This window comes from Serinus canaria, chromosome 3, assembly GCF_022539315.1.
Source record: "Serinus canaria isolate serCan28SL12 chromosome 3, serCan2020, whole genome shotgun sequence".
NCBI classification, from domain to species: domain Eukaryota; kingdom Metazoa; phylum Chordata; class Aves; order Passeriformes; family Fringillidae; genus Serinus; species Serinus canaria.
The window spans coordinates 71,654,170-71,669,035 of NC_066316.1; positions in this window are offsets into that span (position 1 = coordinate 71,654,170).

Here is a 14,866-nt window from a genome sequence, read left to right on the forward strand (position 1 = left end):
CGTATACACACATGTACAAGGAAAAGTTATTCCCTCTACATTTGTGTTTCTCTGACTCGGATTATGAAGTGCTTCTAGTTTGCCAGTGACACACTGACTCAAACACTAAAATTATCATCAAGATCAGAAAAGCACTGACAGCAAAATGGCTTCTTTTTCAAAATGCAAAGAAACTCTGCCTCCCAGCCACTATCTCTATCCTTGTGGAGGAACTAAAATTATCATCATCAGCTTAAATTCATGAAACAGGTAAGTTCCAAATATCATTCAGAAATACATATCAGGACTCTGATGAACTGTATTTTTATTCATACATACTTCTGAAATCTGAAATGTTTGTACAAAGGTTTTCTTTGCTCTAATTTACCAGGAGAACTTTTAGCAGTCATATTTTTAGAGAAAGTAGCAGAACCCATTCTGCCCTTTCAGGAAACATTCTTGAACCAGTACTTATGGGTCAATTGCCACAGGGTACACTGTACTTTTACAGTGTCTTCCTAATATACATCTGTTTCCTTTCTGAACTATATATTTCTTTACCAGACACAGGATTGCCCTATAGTCCATCTAGAAGTTTTCTTCTGTTTTGCTACTACATCATGGCTACAACGCATTTGTAGCAAATGCTCTTTTTCATCAAATTCATCTTGAAGACTTAAAGCTTTGAGACTGCAACTGGAAGAGCTCCTCAGCAACAACAGCAGTATGTGATTTTAAAGACCAAATTCTGTTCTATTCCTCCTGTGAAAATGTTAATGGTCCTTACCTAGAAGCATGTAATGCCATCAAGAGCAAAGGCTGCTGAGAAAGGTTCTGGTGTATTATAAGGAACAAGCTGGCAGCACTGGATTCCCTCTGTAATCAAAAAGGAGGAGAATCTCTAGCTGTGTTTGCAGTAGTAACAATTTGATGCCCAGTCACATATTTGGATGTTATTTTTGACAAAGCTGTGCAGTTAGTGCAGCTGTCCTTCCACAGGGAGATCTCTAGGAGCATTAAAGAATCAGTGTGCAAGAACATGAGGATAAAACTAAGCTAAAAATTTATTCATTACATTTTAATTATACAAAAGTACCTACAATAACTATAAAAATTAGAATGAACTGAGAAAATTGCAAAAGTAAAATGTAATAATAAAGTATCATATTTTATAACTTCTGTGTTCTATATTTTTTAGACAATTCAAATAAAGACAGTGCAGAGTCAGCAACAGGAATATAAATAAGCCACTGGAAACACATAGTAAATGTGTAGGTCAAACGGAGAAGAGCTGCTCTGAGTCAGCAAACCATCACTCTTGAAAAACAATGTTGCCATCTCAGTCACCATCTCAATGCCCCCAATAACAAAATCTCTCCCACAGTTTGCAATTCCACATTCACCTCATTATTCAAACAAGTAAAAATCATGTCATTTGATTGTGGAAACCTTCTACCTTCAAGAATTATCATTTAAAGACTACAGTATTGTAAAACATTATAGATTAGTGCTGGGTGTTGCTGAAATAGGATTCGTTATTCTATCTCCTTGGTTAAAAGCAGAATCAATTAGACATAAGCAAAATTAAGTCACACTCTAAATCAAGTTTGGTAAATGGGAAATACATGCTTGTTCAGTCACTTTGATTTAGTAATCACTTTGATACCAACAGGAATCAACAAAATAACGCTTGGTATAGGCACATAATTTTCTTCAATAACATGACTAAAGAAGCCCCTGATGCTGTCCACAGGAATAACATAACTGACTATGTAAAATGACAACAGTGACAGTAGTGAAGTCAAGAAATAACTGGCTTGATATGAGCTAATTTGTGTGCCAGCTGCAGATTAGCAGAGTTCTATGCTTGCTTTTTTATGTGAGAATCTGTGTGATGCCAGACCTGTTTGGTTACCAGCACACTGCACATGGGTAGTCAGTCTCTAGTTTTCTGGTACTTCTACAGCCACTTAGAGTTGCAATCACATTGCACAGAGGGCAGGCTGAGTGCAAAGAAAGGGCTCATGAGGGTCCAGTGCTTAAGTATGGTCTTCCTCAGAGTTCTCTAAGATTTGGGGAGAATGTCTGAATCCAGGATGGATAATGTCTTAAATATTTTATTTGCACCCACCAATAGCTATTTCAGTGTGCACAGTCATACAAAACACATGAAAAAAATTCTGCAAGCAGCCTGCTCCCAAGAAAGTGCACAGCCTTAGGCTCCTGCCTGTCCTCTTCCTACTTCAATGAGATTGAAATCTACTCTTCATGTAAAAATCATTCACTGATCCTTTTCTGGTTCTTTCCCTGAGTGAATGGACTAGGATCCAATGTAAAAATATCTGCATTTCATGAATTTTTCGTTTTATACAAAATTTGTATTCATCATTAATGATGACATAGAAAATATTCATAAATTCTCTATTTTAGAAGGATATCTTTAGTGTACATAATTTCCACATATATATGCATGTGTAAAAAAGAAAGCCAAAATTATTATTTTATTTGGAAAGCTATAGGAGAGTGCTATTATATATAAATCATGTAGTTTCTATTTTTATGCCAAGCATAAGGTGATAAATGTCAAGTCATTAGTTTGAAAAGTTTAGAGTCAGCTCAATGCTGGGCTCTTGGCCTGAGTGTCTTTTCTTTTTCTATTTTTATTCCATGGAATATTGACAATTTGTGTCGTGCTTGGAGTAAGTAAAGGAGAACATAAAAAGAGCTGTCATTTGCAAAACATCTTGTTTTGAGAAGAGGGAATTCAATAATCTTTTTTGGAAATGGAAAGGTGAACAGAATTTAAAGCCTACAAAAAGGCCCAGTCTAAAATTATAATGGTTAGCACTAGGGAGTAAGTTAGAATATTACTTCTGTTATGCCAGTTGGCATGCAAGGCTCCACTTAGCAGTAAAGAATGTTGCTAATGTGCCTCAAGTGTTTCTAAATTCAAATTAAATACTTCCTCATTCTGTGTGTGTGCTGGGACCATCCTTTCATGGCTTGAATAGACCAAACTGAGTTACTCTGGCTGCTGTGCCCAGCTTGACGTAAGGACAAGAATAACTAGGATAATTTTAGAGATTGTTTTTGACTCAGGGTTTTTGAGCTTGATAGTTGTACTTTAAGAAAGAACTTACTAGCTAGAAATATGTATGTATTAACAGCAACAAGAACTGCATTTTCAAGATAAATTAACAATTTTTCAGGCCTAGGAAGTCCCACACTAACCAGTGTGGAATGCATTAGAAATAGAAGTAAAGTCTTTATCTGTTTAGTAATCACTTGAGATCCTTATTTTTTTCATTACAAATTCCTTTTATCCCTGTATATTCATATCTTAGTTTTCTTAAAACTGAAAATACTAATTTTCTCTATTTTGGGCTGGTTTAAAAGCTATGATTTTCAGAACATACCGGGAACTTCCCACTCAGCGGTACTCCATTTTAAGTACAGAAAAAGATAGACATCCAGAATGACTACTTATCTCTGAAAACCTGGAAATAAATATCTAATATTCCCCTGAATGTTTTTGAGCATTTGCTTTTGAAATAGTTCATAGTCATGAACTAAATTTCTAATCATACTAGTTAATTCAATAGACAAATTTTGATCCTCTATCCAGCATCTCAACTGGACTGCTGCAGCTTGTCTGTGAGAAAGTGTTAGCTCAGAAAAAGCTAGAAACCCTGATTATGCCATTTTGTGGTTGAGTCATGCAGAGAAGCTGTTTTTTTAGTCTTCTGTTCTCCTCTTTGAGTGCATGTAAAGTGGTATGGCAGACTGGCAGTAGGAAAATAATTTCCTTTTCTGTTTGCGTAGTGTGTAACATTTTAGTTTACCATAAATTTACACAAAGCAACATCTTCAAAACATCTCTGCTCACCTCTGTCACTGCTGTTTAAGATTTTTCAGCAGAGGGTTACACTGTGAAAAACTGATTTTGCTTTATTTGCAGTATGGCTTGAAGGTCAATGAAGATTTGTCTCATTTGACTAATCGAAATTCCTTTGAACAGCCCAAGTGCAAAAGTTTAACTCATAATTAAATGCTGAGATCACATTTCCTGTGTAAGACACAGTGGGTGGAGAGAAATATGAACAAGAACAAAACGCAAAAGCCAACCAGCTAAAAATACTTAGAAGAGAAAGAATTTATTTTGGGTCCATCAATGTTTAACATTAGGCAAATATTTTTATTTATTTATTATTTATTTCCCTGACTAATCTGGTTGTATGACTTTAAAAGTTCAGTATGAAATTTTGCAAGTTGATTGGCTGTTTGATACAGAATTTGAGGAAAGCAAAAGAGGTCCATGAAGGACATGAAAAGCTGGACGTTCCCAAAGGTGAATTTCATTGTTTGTACTCTCAGTCTTTACTGAGCATGAATTTATTCAGAGGCTATGTGGTTCATGAGTAACACGAACCCATTGCACTTACAGGCACTGTAGGTAAGATCTGGTGCCATCATCACTCTGCAGACAAGTTCTCAAAGGACGCAGGAATATTCAGGGAATCAGCACAGTGTTATCAGAAACTCTTTTTGAAAATCTCTCAAAACAAGGTACAGGACATAGTAAAGTAAAAAGTGTGGGAATAAATGAATGATGATAAGGAGAGACATAAGGTGAAAGTGGCAGACCAAAAAGCAGGGATAGAAATGCAATCCACATGTACCTCCATATATATTTCTGCTGTGCATTTTATGTGCCAAGGGACAGAGAAAGCACATGACAATGTGACTATTTGAGTACATCCTGCTCATAGGACAAAAGTAAATGCTTGAGTCCTCAGTATCATCCTAGAAAAAATTATGAAACCAATGAAGTGGCTCTTTGCAAGCCTCTACAAAAGAAATCATCTTCTCATGCCATTTTCTACTTAATCTTGTTCCACAGAGTTTAATAATCTATTAATATCATCATTTGCTCACTCAAGCTCAAGGGGTGAAGGTATCTACTGTCTCTAAATGTCAGCATCATGTATCTGCATTTTCTACTGACTTCTATGGGATTAACATTTTCTTTTTACTTTGTCAAACTCCTAGGAAATCACACTTTTAGCATATCATCATCATTGAAGATAAAAAAGTCAAGTTCTGGGGAGAAATTGCAAGATTAGACTTGCATATGTAACCCTCATTTTCTACATAGTTATAAATGGAATATGAATAACTAAATCTGTGATCACATGATTTTATGAACTGCATGAATATAAGATTTTTCCAGTGATTTCTGTCTCATTTTGTTAAGAAAACTGATATTGCATAAATTATAAGCATTTGCTTATGTTTTGCTTCTGATTTTTTAGCATTTTGTTTCAGATTTTTCATATTGTACCTACAAATGTTTCATTGATTTGAATTTATTTTTCATCCTTGTTAGCAGACCATTTTAAAGCCAAATCTTCCTCACTACCATATAACCATTTTTTCTGGAATTATAATTTCACACCATTCTAGTTACCTTCTGTATAGAGAGTGGTTTCTAAGCTGGAGGTAAGCAATATTCTCCAGCATTATAAGAAAAAAAAAAACACTTCAAAACTCACAAGACAGATGTTGGTGTCATAGATGCCTGAAAATGTCCTGCAAGGAAACTAACTTTCCTCACATATGCACCAGCAAACATAATATATAGTGTAAGATTATACTCTAGGAAGCTTCAGTGGTTTTTTTTTTTTTTAATATGAGAATCAGTAGATTATTGTGATTTATTAGATATAGAACCTACTAATAGAATAAAAAATAAGTTTCTTTACTAATCCTGTATTTGCTCATGCCAGCTAGCAGAAGCACTCTCCATAAGAACCACAATCATCTGTACAGTGATGATTTTGTGTATTTTAACTTTATTCTTTTTTTCTGCTGTAATTAGTTAGCCATTTAGACATGAAATTAGTAGGAAAATAAACTTTTTTTATCATTGTTACATTAAAAATAAATCCCTCTCATAGCCATTTATTTTCCATGGTTTGTGTAGTCAAAACAATTGAAGCTCATTTGAAAGATGAAGTTTTACAAAATAACCTTCACTGAGGAGCTGTGTCTTTCTCTGTCCTATAGGAAATCTGTTTTGATTTGACAGAGTGATAAGCCTTTGAAAACTGGGGACTGAAAATACACAGTAGACTTTTTTCTAAGCTCACAAAGTGCCCAACTAAGAAAGGATTCATTGCACATGAATAAGAGCTAAATTAGCTGTGCATTGAAAAGGCTCATTATATGCAAGTCTGGAAGTCCTTGCAGAACTTGGGTCCTGGTGAACTGTTTCTGCACACTTTGTCACATACTCTGCAGAGATCACTCTTCTGAGGTGCTAAAAGGTCTCTTCAGCATTTTTTGGCTGGTCTGAACTTTACACAATATCTTATAGTAAATCTAAAAAATAGGGTTTTGTGTGTTTTTTTTTTGAGGGGGACGCTAAATTACTTAGTGTTCCTTCCTCGTATCTTTTTTTAAAGAGGAACTTTGTGACACAGGGAAGAAGAATGTAGAAGCAGCTGTACCCAGTTCTTTATTGGGTACAGAACTGAGCTGTGACTTTTGAATCTATGGCAGTCATCCACAAGTTTGAAGAACAGATATGTTTTAATTCTAATTGTGTGGGAAAGGATAGTTGCTATTCCTATAAAAAAGGCAAGATTAAAAAGGTGAATGAAGTAATTAAACAGGTAGGTAACAGTGGGCTCCAATAATCTCACCAAAAATAGCACTCTGTGTGTACTTCCATACAGTATGTTGCTTCTGTGACAGAATAATGAACACTGCAAATCTTTTAAATTTTGATGGAATTTTAAAGGAAATAAACACACATTCTAAAATGTCACATGTGGTATATGCTCCCTGTCATTGTTGTCATAAGAATTATGATGCATAATTATATACAGTATATATTGTACATTGCACAATGTGTAATTATTGTCTTTAAATTATAGAAGCACAAGAATAAATCTCAGACTGATATAAGAATACTACATAATCAATATGCACTGAAATAGCAAAATCCTCTGATAAAATTATTATTATTGAGTCATAAAAATATGAAAATTAAAAGAATCTCCTTATTGTGAGAGACCTGTAATCTGTTCATCAACAATTTTTACTCTGTTCTCCAGATCCATATGCAATTTTCATACCTCTGCTGCTAACATTGAAAAACAGTGTTCTAAATTTTTCATATTCTGGAAATAGATTTTTCTAATTTCCAGACTAAATTCTTGACAAGTTAAAAACCATGTTTCCTATATCAACTTTATTTTTAAAATTTAAACTGACTTTTTTTTTCCCCATGTGTTCAATATCTGGAATTATTTTTTTAAAGAAACACTTATTCTCTTTTTGTTTTTATTGTTCCTGGTTATACTGCATAAGTTCTTCTGCACTCTAAGAATTTGAAGTTAGCTTTGCAATAGTTACTTCAGGTGCTGTTGGCAGCCTAGTAGTAGCTATGCTGAGATGTCAGTTGCCTCGTTTGTTCTGTTGCTAAAAATGAAATCTATATTTACACTGATTTTTCTCTTTAGATGTCTGAGGAGAGGAATCTGTGAGGAATATGTGAAAGTGGTGTCTTGTCTCTCCTGAATAGACTAAGTTGTTTGCACTAGGCTGAGAAGTTCTATGAAGAAACTTCAGCTTTGCCCATCTCTTGGGATCTCTTTAAAGCATTAACTTAGCATTTCAAAATATAAAGGCCTATAACCTCCTTATACAAAGATGACTGTGTACATGTGTATATGTCTATAAAACGGGGAATATATTTCCAAAAGTTAGGAAAAGACCTGTTAGACAAGGTTTTATCTCTTTAGGAATTATGGATATAAGACTGGAGAAATAAAACTAGAGTGTCCTTCTCTCTTAATTTGAACTCATCAAGTAATTTTCAGATTAAAAAATGCAGTCATTGTTTCTCCAGGCTGATATACTGATTTTAAAGAGAAAAGCTCTTACTTAATTTTCAATTACATATGAAGCACAAACATATTTTCAAATACATTATTTGACAAGATTTCAAGAAAACAAATGCAATTAAAAACTACCACTTTTATAGGCATAGAAGAGCCAAACCAAGATAATGTTTATGATATATGCTTATCAATGATAGTGAAATCCAGTCTTACACATGCTTTATTTTTGCACATGCACGTGCCTGTGAACATATTCAGTGATGTGAAGTTCCAGTAAATACAGTACTTTCATAAGGAGAGTCACTTAGTTTCTAGTATTTGGCTGCCACAAACAAGTTAATATGTCTGCAACAATCCCCAGAGTGAAATCTGCATTGAACTGGTGAAGTTAGTCAGGCTTAACAAAATTTGTATGGATAAGATTTTTTACTTTCCTCTGGGCAGCCAACACTTTGCACAATTTTAAGCTGTAACTAATGGGATTAGTTTTCTATCACATTATTGGCTTCATTTTCTGTTGTTCATGGGGAACTGCAATTTACACTAAATTATGTTTTAAATAATGTCATACCAGTTTTACTTGTGAACTAGGTGGCATTGGCTTGAGAGGAGCTTTTATATCCACTAGAGCCATGTGCTTGGAACAAAAGTAATGTGACAGATCTCCTGAAACTTATGAATGTATTATTGCTGGAACATACAATCCTTGACTTTTGTACTTTAATATCAATCTTTTGGCAGCATAGCTGCTGCAGATGAAAAAAGTGCATATCAGCTTTTATTCTTATTCATGTGCTGACCTTAAATTACCCCCTTTCCCAGATGGCCAGTCATCTCTAAGTTCTGAAATGCAAACTGGCACCATTATGCTTGCCATACTATTGCAAACCTGTTCTCCCTGAATTCTGTACCATATGAAGTGGTTTGTGACTATGTGCCAAAAAAAAATTAAAAATTAAAGAGCAGAGATATTATTTCCTTCACGAAACCAGGAAAAAGAACATGAAATATTATTAACCTAGAGCTTTTCAGATAATATTCTCTCACTGATTGTTTTATTTAGATTTACTCAAATGCAATAAACTCTGTTGTCATAGTGAAGCAAGGCTGTGACTTGCATTCTTCTCAGTACAATTCATCAATCATTTTATCAAAATTGAGGCTGACAGAAAAAAACTGACTTGTTCCAAAAAAGAATTCTAGGGCCATCTACTTGGCCTCCTGGTTTAACATAAATGCTATAAAATGCTTTAGAGAGGAAAAAGGATCATAGAGCAATTTAGAGAATGACATGGTGAGCACATTATGCCGAAGGGCTTGACAACAGGAGGAAGTGTTTGCCTTCAGCAATATCACTATATTCTTCTCTGGGAAAACACCCTAATCCACAGTTTAGCCAAGGAGCCTTTTCCACTCACAGAGAAGTAGCAAAATGGACAGAAGTGGAAAGGACTCGTGTCATGATCAACTGAGGGGGAGAGATGTTGATGATAAGTTCTCATCAGTCTGAACAAAGACACCAGATCACGTGTCAGGGAACTCCTCTGCTTTTTTTATACAGGCACCTAAACTCGAGCAAGTTGAGTCTAAATATTGGGCAACAATATTTAGACTCAAAAGGGGTTGGCTAACAGGCCCTGAAATTTTACAATACATTTCCAAAAGTGGTGGCTAACAAGCCTTAAATTTTTCCGGGTTGAATATGATAGCAGTGCTTTTCCCAGGCAAAGCAAGGGAAGAGACAAATGAAGCAGAGTATAGAGAGAAAGAGAAAAAATATCCCCTGTCCTTAGATCCCATGCTGATCCTGCCATGTGGATATGGTCAGGACCTGGAATAAACAGTGAGAATGAAAGAGAAAGAGAAAGAAAAAGAAGGAGAAGAAAGAGAAGAAAGAAAAAAGATGTGTGGAGGTAAAACAACTTCATTTTATTGTTAACCTGGTGAATGCCTCTTATGCAAACAAGACTTTTTGTACCATTTCAATCACACATGCACAGACAGGCTTTCTGAGCCCTTTCTGAGCCCTCCCTACCCCAGGAAGTGAGTTAGAAGATTGGGACAGGATGGGACAGGAGGGAACACTGTTTACTGCTGCACTTGGAAGTGATGGGTTAACAGTTAGACTCGTTAATCTTAAAGATCTCCAACCTAAATGATTCTATTACTATGATTTATGCTCAAATTATTTACCTCTTTAGAAGGAAAGTTTAGTTGCCTGAACATTTTTCCTCACCTAGCTCACCTTGGCCCCCATGTTTACCATTGGTTAACCAGATTCATTCTCCTTGATCTCATTCAATACACCAAGGAGTTTCTTTCTCTTGTCTTATTTATGAAATCAACATTCTCACCCTAAAAATATTCATTACCCCAAAAGTGCTACTCAGTCTATTTATGCAGTAAATTATGGTCTGTTCAGGTTTTGATTCGCTTTCCTATTTTTTTTAATTGTTATTTTCTTTATCAAGAAACATTTTTTATCTCAAGTCTCCCTACCTCAATCAAAAGAATTATTCTTATTCTTAACCTATGCAGGTACTGATGCCTGTCCTTTGTTTTTGTCATAATTTCTTGGTTCCCATTCTATCAAATGAAATATAAGAGATTATTCCCCTTTGCAATGTGTAAGACACAGAGCTGTACTGAGTTTTTTTAATTAAAGTGCATTATTTTTTACTTCAATATTCTTTTTTTACTTTCAAATGTTTCTGACTGCTCCGAAGAAGACAAATTTGCTGCCCTTGCAAGTGTCTTCCCAGGCAGACTGATCCTAGCAAGGCCTCAGAGTAAAGATATTTATCAAGAAATGCTCACATCAGAATCTGCCATATTGCAACTTTTTTCCTTTATTCAGTCTGATCGGGACATTTTCTTTGCTTATTGCTCTCCATTCTTTTCTGATAAGATTCCCAAAGGAAATTAAAGCAGAAACAATGGATAAAGTAAAACCAAGGCCTCGAGTTATGAGAGTTGCCTACTAAACAATGCAACTGAATCCCTATTTTGAAAAAGCATTGAATATAAGCATCTCAGTAACCTGATTCAAGAAAGAGTGTAAAGATGACATTTTCCATAGGCCTGAGTCTGTAGGAACTCCTATCAATTTATAGCCTCAGTCTGACTGATTAGGACTCACAATGAGTATCTTGTAGGCATTTCCATCTCAAATATTTATCATTTCTATGGATGAAAGAAGGAATTAGGCAACCCTAGATCAAGTTTTAGATTTCTAGTTTAAGAAGAGATATTTATATCTTCATTATTTTTCATCAAGATTGAAGGAAATATTTTCATAAAAATAATAATACTATTTCTGTCTAATATTGAAATAGTTTGAAATACTCTAAAATTATAAAAGTATAATTCTATTTGAATTACCCTAAACCAACAAATACTTCCAGAGCTTAACCAAGAAGAAAAATCTAGTTTGAAACCCACAAAAATACACTCTGTAACATCTCTGTACAATGTAACACTCTGTAACTGTGTTTTTAGCGTTTGCACTTTTCCTCATGTATGTTATCTCTGTAACATACATGAGGAAAAGTGCAAACGCTAAAAACCCACAAAGCTGTGCTTTTGATCAGGTCCATTTTCTTTTCAATCAGATATACACTCTAGCGTGCTGTACTTTTTCCCAGGGAGGGGAAAAAAAAAAAAAAAGAAGCATCCAAACTCATTATTCTGCAAAAAAAACTGTGTATTCACTTAACTTCATGCTTTCTGATAGTTCATCTAAATTTACCAAGACTGCTCACAGAGCATAAAGTTAAGGTCTGGTACAAATCTTCATGGTATCAAGGTAAATATCTGCAGCCATGGACAGTCCCATTCTTTTAAGCTGATCCTGTGTCCTTTGTTTCCTCTCCATCCTGTCAGTGGATATTTGGTAGAGTCACAGTGGCCTTTGCTGTGGACCAAAAAAGACTCTTGAAAACAAAATATTCTTCTTCAGTATTTCCCAGGCAGCAAAGACACTAAATTACACATTCATTCAGTTTCTTTTTACACAGTCAATGAAAATACCTACCACAAACCATGTGACTAACATTGGATGCAATTTGCTTTGAAATTAATTCCTTTTCACACTTTCATTGGAGTCAAAAGGGCAACAACACCATTCAAAATATATTACAAGTGTATTCTTCCATCTAATGTAGTTCTGATTCCTAAGATGTATATTTTATCAGACATAGTCTGGTAACATTCTTTTTTCTCTTTAAAAACACTGTTAACAATGAAACCTCAGCAATTTTTGTGAGCAAGAAATCTGTTTTCCCTCCTTTTACTCTATCCAGCCCCTCTTTAAAAAATCCCAGTGTGGTGCATGTAAGGCTTTTGTTTCAGTATAACAACAGCCATATTGATCAATATGCATAGTTGGATGACCATTCACTGTTTTGGAAATTACTTATCTAATAGATGTCATTAAACAAAGTACTAATTATTGTTAATGGTTTTTTTTAAATTTCAAACACACTTAGAATAAATTATATAAATACACATAAGTGCTCCCCAGACTCATTCCTGAGACCTTGCACCACAGGACTGCATGTGACACAAAGTGATGCAACAGATGCAGAGTTCACTGCAAGAGGCAGTGCCAAACTGACCCCTATCTCCCACTGGAGGAGGCACCTGGACATTCCCTCCTGGCCTAAACATCTGTAAATCCATCAGATTCTATGCTTTTGGAGGGATCTTCACCACCAAGAAAACCAGCTGGAGGAGATCATCAGGATGACAGTGGGGTCCACAGAGTGATGATATTTTCTTTAATCTGTCTCTGTCACTATCATTCTGTCCCCTCACTTCCTTCCAATTTCTTTTTCTTCATTTTTTTCTCTCTGCCATATTTACTATTAAATAAAATCCATACCATCGACTCTGGCATCTGATCCTGTTTGTACCTTAATTTGGGCAGAGGCATTTTTAATATTTTTGAGAACCTGATCATAACACAAAAAAATTTCTTCCTTGTTTCAAGCTTGAGTGTAATTTGTTTTTGCTTAAAACCTTTACCCCATATGTCCCATGGCTATAAAAATGTCTTTTAAAAACTATATCCAACATTTTAATGAAAATCTGGGGGTGTTTCAGCTGAAAAAATCTCACGCAAGCCTTTGAAATAATCAAATCACAACATTTGGGCACTAATGATCTCCATACCATGCAGCAGATTTTCTCACAACAAATATATTAAAAAAAAAAGAAAAAAAGCTTCACAAATATTTTCATTCTGGAAGTCCATTGAAATTGTGATATTTTTAATTAGGTTACTTCTGCTGGCCTTTTTTCAATATATGTCTGAAAGCTACTAATATATTTTCCAGTATTGTGACAGAATAAAATATTTATGCAACATTTTTTCTCCATTTTCCTTGTATAAATTGGAACCTGGGTAAGCATTTGTGTCACTCTTTACCATTGACTCAATGTTCAATATACTTGGAATGTACAGACTGTCATTTCAAAGTTAGGGCAATAATTAAACCACCATCACCGTTTAACCTTCTTCTCCAAATTCCACTTTTCTCCACTTTTCTTCTTGTGAAAAGAATGATAAACAAGATCAAGGATTAAAGATGAAATTACAAAATGCTGACATGATTTTCTTTGTTTGCTTGTTTACTTGCTTTTCTTTCATTTTACTTTGCAGGATTTTGCTCCAGTCTTTTGTCACCACTCCACTCCACCTGGAATCACAGCCAGTCTGCTCTTTCTGAAGCAGAGCTCCCATTCTCTCTCCAAACTTGTTTGTGTATATCTCTGCATCCTGTGCATATCTATTTTTATTCACTCAGATCAGGAGACACAATGTAAATCCACATAATCAGCCAGCTCTCTCTAAATTCAAGCACACTGACAATGACAACCATCTCAACACTTTCTCCTTTCAATAGTCCCTTTAAGAGGTAAGGAAAAGCTTGAGGAACTGGGACTCAGTGAGCGAGTTTGTGTTGAATAAAGAGGCCATTTTTTAAAGTTAGCTTTTTTCCCCAGGAAATGAGCACAAGGGCTGTATCAAACTCTGTATATCACACAGTACATCAAAGTCTGTTTAGTTCATCACTGATTATCTGCAAATTGTTTCTTCTACAAATGAATGAAGCATCACCACTGAACAAATCACTTTATTATATTGCCATTATAGAGAAAAATTGTCTGCAAAAAACATTGCAAAAAGTTGTTTCAGAATGCTTCTTTGGACAGTACTTAGTAACTGGCTGAAACTAAAGATTCATTTATTCTCATACATCTGTTTTCTTCCTGTGATTTAAATATATGGACTAATGTAATGCTTCACCTTCAAAAACTGAATCAGTGGGTGTAAAATCAATCTATCACAACTTTTCTCACTGGAAGGAATAAGTGCAGTGAATAAGATTTTCACAGGTATTTCATGGATTGTTAGAGCCAAACTCAGGAAATCACAAAACTTTATTAAATTTGTGGAGCAGATGTGCATCAATAAACTATGTCTAAGTGTTGAGTATTGACACCAGATTTTCTACGGAGACACTGAGAAACAAATATTTGAAGGGGATCTGCCTGCACCTTTCATTAATTATGCTCTCTGAAATGTCAAATATTTTTAAATCTCAAAAATCAGGTATTATTAAAACACAACCAATAATGAGCCTTTTAGATGAGAAAAAAACCAAAAAAAAAAAAAAAACCCAAACCAAAACAAAAAAAAAAAAAAAAAAAACAAACCAAAACCAAAATCTAACAAAAAAACCCAACCCCCTCCGAAATATTAAATAAGACAGACCCCCCCCAAAACAAACAAAAAAAACCCCACAATCAATCACACAAACAAAAAAATCAACCAAAAATACCAGGATCTAAAAGAGATAGAGTAGGCCTAGGAAAAAAACCCAATACCTAACATTAGAGTACAAGAATATTACCTCCCTTCTTGTGTCTCTGCTGTGTATTTTCTCTTTTATAAGTTTCCTCCCATCTTCCACTCA